Raw genomic sequence first — 6,000 nt, 5'->3', positions numbered from 1 at the left:
ATTATGTAGCATAGTCAAGCATGGCTGCGTCCATTAGACAGGCTGCCGAGGTCATGAACAAGTTTATTTTAAGTAGAATACGATTAATTGGTTAATTGTGTGTAACATTATTTTTCAATTTGATGTATATATTTTTTTTTGTACGGGTCAGTTGCAAGATATTTGAGGCTTCCCCATAAGGCCACTACAAAGATCCTGTTCAAACATGAGTGCACTTTGCCTGTGTTTCCCTATGTTTCCATAATTTCTCATGTATTTTATTTGTTTGTCAATTAGCTTTAGTTGTTTGGTCACTGGTGATAAAACACTAGGCCACACACCTGTTAAGAATATACCCAGTAAAAACATAAATGCCCAGTTGAGTCTATTTTTTTTTATTTATTTGTTGGATTACACCATAAACCCAACTCTGCCTTTCAGTTTTTCCAGCATCCCAAGCTAAACAATCAAGTAATCTGTCCTTGTTCTTTCTTCAAAACTGTCATAGAATACAGTAACAAGGAGCTCTCATCTCCAATAAACAGTCCATACTATCCAGTCAGTCTCAGTTAAGAGTTATGTGACTTGTCTGGTGACCTAATTTAAGCAATCCCACAGGGCAGGTTGAAACTCAGAGAGCATACTGAAACTCATCAAAACTAATTAGTACGACTGCCTCGTATTAAGCTGACTTTTGAGGCAACACAAGTGCTGGAACAAAAAGAGGGACTCTAAAGTTACATGGACAGTATTTGTATAAGTAGAGTCACACCTATAAGCAGAACAGTCAACAACAGAGTTCAATTACGTAATTACGTACAGAACATAGCTACAGCTTGAATTTTCCTTTTGGCCATAATATACAAAAATCTCTACTTTGTTAAATTTTTAATGTGGGTATAAAAACAAAGAACAAAAAACAAACAAAATAAACAAACAGAAAAGTGAGCACAAAAATTAAGTCCCAACCCTTTTTTTTTTTTTTTTTTTTTGGTTTTCATGAATGAGGGAAAGCAGACATAAAAAAAAACACTTGACTGCTTACAGCTGTTTGCTTGATTCTTAGCATAAATCTCTGAATCAGAACATGAGTCAGCGACTGCATTTTTACAGAAGGTGTGGTCTGAAGACCAAGGTTATGAACATGATCAGAGAGCATGACTAAATAACATGCATCAGAGAGCATGAGACTGTTCTTTGAATAAAGGCTCCAAACACAGAAAAATCACTGGATGAAGAATACCAATACAGTTCTATAATCTTATTTCACATGGGACATAAAAGAAGAAAACATCTGACATAAATTCACACACATTCGAGTTAAAAAAAAAAAAAAAAAATAAAGTTTGATAAAATTCAATGTGTAATTGCTTCATGAAAACAGAAACCAAAGCTATGATAAATATGCCAAATAAGTCATCGTACTCTTCTGTCTGTCAGTAGAAGTTAATTGCCCTCGGTACTGCATGCAGAAGTATGGACAACTGAAAATGAAAGTCAAATGTTTAGTCATTACATCTGCGTGTTTGTGTGTTGATGCATCTTGTATAATGCCACCTGACTGTTTTCTGATAAAGGTATGATTATGAAGAAGAAATAAGGAATTGCTAAAAAAAAAAAAAAATTTATGTGTGTGGAAGCTTGCATGTCACTAACTAACCATAATGTCATTACAATACCATAATGCTTTATTGAAGATGATACAAAGGGAAAACAGGTGTTGGGGTCAACAAGTCTGGTTGTGTATAAAAAGAAGAAATGTTAAAGTGAAAAAAAAAAAAAAAAAAATTGCAATACTATTTTGAGATCAAGCACAATGAGGTCCACCTGCACGCTCATACCCCATTTTTTGTTAGGCACATGCAAACAAATAAACAAACAAAGATGCCCATAACTAGGATAGGATTAGAGGGAGTCAGAGAGAGGGAGAGAGGGAGGGAGAGAGAGAGAGAGAAAGAGAGAGAGAGAGAGAGAGAGAGGAGGGATGCTTGTATGTCCTTCCAGCCCATACATCCTCATTTTTTAGTAAATTATGCCCCCCCACTCCAGCACACACACGTACACCCCCCCCCCCCCCACACACACACACACACACACATACACACACACACACACACACACACACACACACACACATACCACACAAACCACGCAACCTGTTTGCCATGTATTCAGACTGGTATATTAGGAGAGTTGGGTGCTTAAAACCGGTCAGTATGTGGCATGCACTGAATATTCCTGATACAGGACTTAATCTGAATACAAGAGATTTGATTTACTCTATTCTTTAGAGGACTTTGTAAATAAAACAGACTACAATATCCATCAGGATTATCAACAGGTGAGTGACATTACTCATTAGCTAATCATTGTAAAAGACTGTGTGTACAAAATGGATATTCCAAATTCTCTTACTTAATATAATGATGGATACTGTACTTCTCCTCTGTGAGCAAATCCCCCAAATCATAATTTGTCTGTTTGTATCATATAAATTGGATCATATCAGTGAGTGCAAATGTGATTAATGTCCTACAATACTGAAATGTCATATTGCAATACATAATTCTCCAATTAGGCTATATCTCTCTCCAAATTTACAATTACTTGGTGGTCCATCAAGAGGAGTGGAAATGTTTCTGATATGTTGGAGTCACATCAATATTTTATGTTGATCACTCTGATATTTTAATACTGATAATGTGATTAATTGGTTAGATGTTGCTGCCTTCGTGTTCAACTTGCTAGAGTGCTTTGTCTCAATGGGATGCCTTGATGAGACAAAGTATGTCTGAAAATTCGCATGTGAATTTTCAGACATACAGACATACCCCTGCAGCCCCAGTCTTCCGCGTGTGTCAGTCTCAATGCTTGAGTTATGAATGCCTTGTGTGAGTGTGACTGTGTGCACCGCTCCCCCTCCATCCTCTTCATTCCTCCCTGTCATCCTCTTCACCATCGCCATCCCCCGTGTCATGTTTTTGTTGTCTTTATTTCGTCCGCTAGTGTTTTTGCATTATGACTGTTTTGAGTGCATTCTGTTTTGAGTGTGCTTTGTTTGGAATGGTTTGCATTTTTGAAACGAGTTGTTTTATTATTTTATTATATTTGATATGGACGTCACAGTAGCATTAGATACATATTAGTAACATATATTCATGCGCAAGGACCAGATACACTGTGTTTAGTGTTTGTAGCCGGCTCTTATTGCTGAGCTGAGCCAAGTGATTCGGCTCACTAAAAAGAGCCGGAATTCCCATCACTATATTAAGCCCTCTGGGACTTTAAATAGTGAAACTGGGCACTAAATAAACTTGAACTTTGACAAATATCAGGCACTAAAAATTCGAACTTGCTCAAGATCGCGCTGATGTGTGTGTGTGTGTGTGTGTGTGTATTTACAGCAGAGGTGCGTTCAAATTAGCAAACAAGAGGCAAAAGTTTGTGGACAATTTCGAAGTTTTCCGTTTGCGTTGAGTTCACTTCGAACGTTTGCAGGCACACACAAATGGTCTGAGGTAGTTTTCGGCGAACAGACATGTACGCTATACTAAGGGAGATGTGTGCCCAGATAGGAGTTATCCCAGAGGTTATACTGTCGATTTTATTTAATCTTTTTACAGTTCACATGGTTAACTTGTCTAACTGTCAGTTACTTTGATACTTTTTCTGAGAGTGTCTTTTTTTGTATGCTATCCTCAATCCTTAGCGTAAACTAAGCGTTTGTATTGCTCTCTGTGGCTATTAGTTTAAGATAACTCGCATACACAACATACAGCTAAAATGTTAGGTATTTACATTTTGAAACGATACCTCGGCTGTTATTGGTAGCCTAGAGGATTAATATCGTCGGAGTATGCTAATCTAAACACCGTTCAAATTTAAAAGTTCAAAGAATGCGTCAGTTTGCAGATTTGAACGCACTTCTGTCTTACCTCACTTAAGATTTTTCATCATACAGTTGGTACTTGACAAAGTTCGCGAAAGTGGGTGCTGCAACCATAGCAATAACGAGACTCTGTACCTCAAACGCAGTGTCATGAAGCACACGGAAGATGGATTTCTGAGGGTATTGAATGGTGTCGACACCTACCATCTAAACTGATCTAAATAACCATGCTGCATTCCGTAGTATTGCGCAGCCCTTCACCTGGGACTGCGGGCCCTTTAAAGTTCAGGATACCTTTAGGTACATTGCTTAAAAATCATATCGCTCCTAAAGGTAGCGTCACGTTAATTTAATCAGTTCAAGAGGACCGAGCAACGCCATCACCTTCCCACTGTTATTACTAGCGAGTACTCGCGAACATGAACTTTAGGTTCTCACCTTTCGTGTACGGTCACTACTGCGGTCACTTCAAGAACAGATAAAATAAAACAGGCTAGATTGTCATTCTTTGTTGTTATATTATATTATATTATATTATATTATATTATATTATATTATATTATATTATAGCCTATTGATAACACTGTTCGCTCATGCCATGCCACATACAAGGCAGTTATATGCATTTCATGCATCGGATACGTGCTTACTTACAGGACCCCAAACTCCATTTAATAAGAAGGAAATTAGGCAAATCATATCTTTGTGGGTCAGGGAATCAAGATTCACGGCTCGTATGTGCATCAGCAGGTCGCCTGCTGAGACGACTTTCCCGTTCCGCCGTTCTTTGCGTACCAATGAACTTCAATGCGCAAGCCTCGTCAGGTCATTAAAACTTTATACAACAGCCCTGTACATTATCACCCACATCATAACGTAGGGAAATATTTTATAAAATGATAGTCAGTAGCGAATATTTCTAAGATACAGCATTGTCAGCTTGCATTTTTGTACTTATGAATTTAAATTTTAAATTGAACGCGTTGGCAGAATGATTTCAACTTACCGCTCATAGCCTATTGATGAGCATTGACCGTCTGAATAACGCTATGCATGATATTGTGCATCATCATAATTTAGAGCAGTCGCTCCAGATTTAGGAATCCGACGTTGCCATTTTAGGCCTACATATGAGTAATGTAAATAATCAGTAAGAATAAATATGAATCACTGTTTACCTAAGATTATTGAAAAAGTGCAAGAGACAGTAGCCTATGTCGTACGTAAATACCATTCATAGCAATGCCTGGAGATGCTTTTTTTTTTTTTTTCACTTTCAAAGTTCATGTACGCGATCTCCCGGCAGAGGGAACCTGTCTTACACCGTCCTATAAATGAGCAGGACAAACGATTTCAAAGTCCTCCAAACCAAGATCTTTGGCAGAAGTAACCTGTATTGGGTATCGCGAGATGAATCACTCTATGCCGATATAGTTGTATATCATTGAAAGCCTGCAGTCAGTAAATTATTTAACATGAAAATATTTAAATTAAGATATCAAACAAAATAATATGTTTGAAAACATTAAAAAGAATTGCTCAGTGAAAGAACTATAGCCTAATAATATCCTCTTCTTAAAAAAAAAAAATAAAAAAATCAGAACCCCTCACCGCTCGCCTCACATATAGCCTACACTTTGACGGTATATATCATTCTGATCTAAAATAATGTTAGAGTCATTCTGAGAGGGCTCATCAGGGCAAATATGTCAGTGCGAGTCCAAAACAGAAGCCAGTATCTTTGGAGAAATGGCATTGCTATTGCGTATTTTGCTATGCATGTTTCAGTAATGTATAAGTAATATTTTGTCAATAACAACAACTACAGCTAATAAGTAAGTAAAGAAATAAGTAAAGAAATAAATAAACTTAGTGTTGTCAGAATGCAAGTGTTTCCAGTCTAAATTTAATTTAAGGTTAACATGAACCTGAAATATGACTAAAATCAGGTTCTGTGCTCAAGCCAACTAAAGATTTTCAAAAATTCTTAAAATAATTGTTTTCAGGCAGAACTTCAAAATATGCAATTGTATTTAACTTTACACACACACACACACACACACACACACATGAACAAATGAACAAAAAAAAATCTTAAGCAGTAAAACAACCAGACAAATGATAATGTATTG

Source organism: Chanos chanos, chromosome 11 (genome assembly GCF_902362185.1).
Source record: "Chanos chanos chromosome 11, fChaCha1.1, whole genome shotgun sequence".
In the NCBI taxonomy this organism is placed as follows: Eukaryota; Metazoa; Chordata; class Actinopteri; order Gonorynchiformes; family Chanidae; genus Chanos; species Chanos chanos.
Note: the sequence above shows the minus strand (reverse complement) of the source record.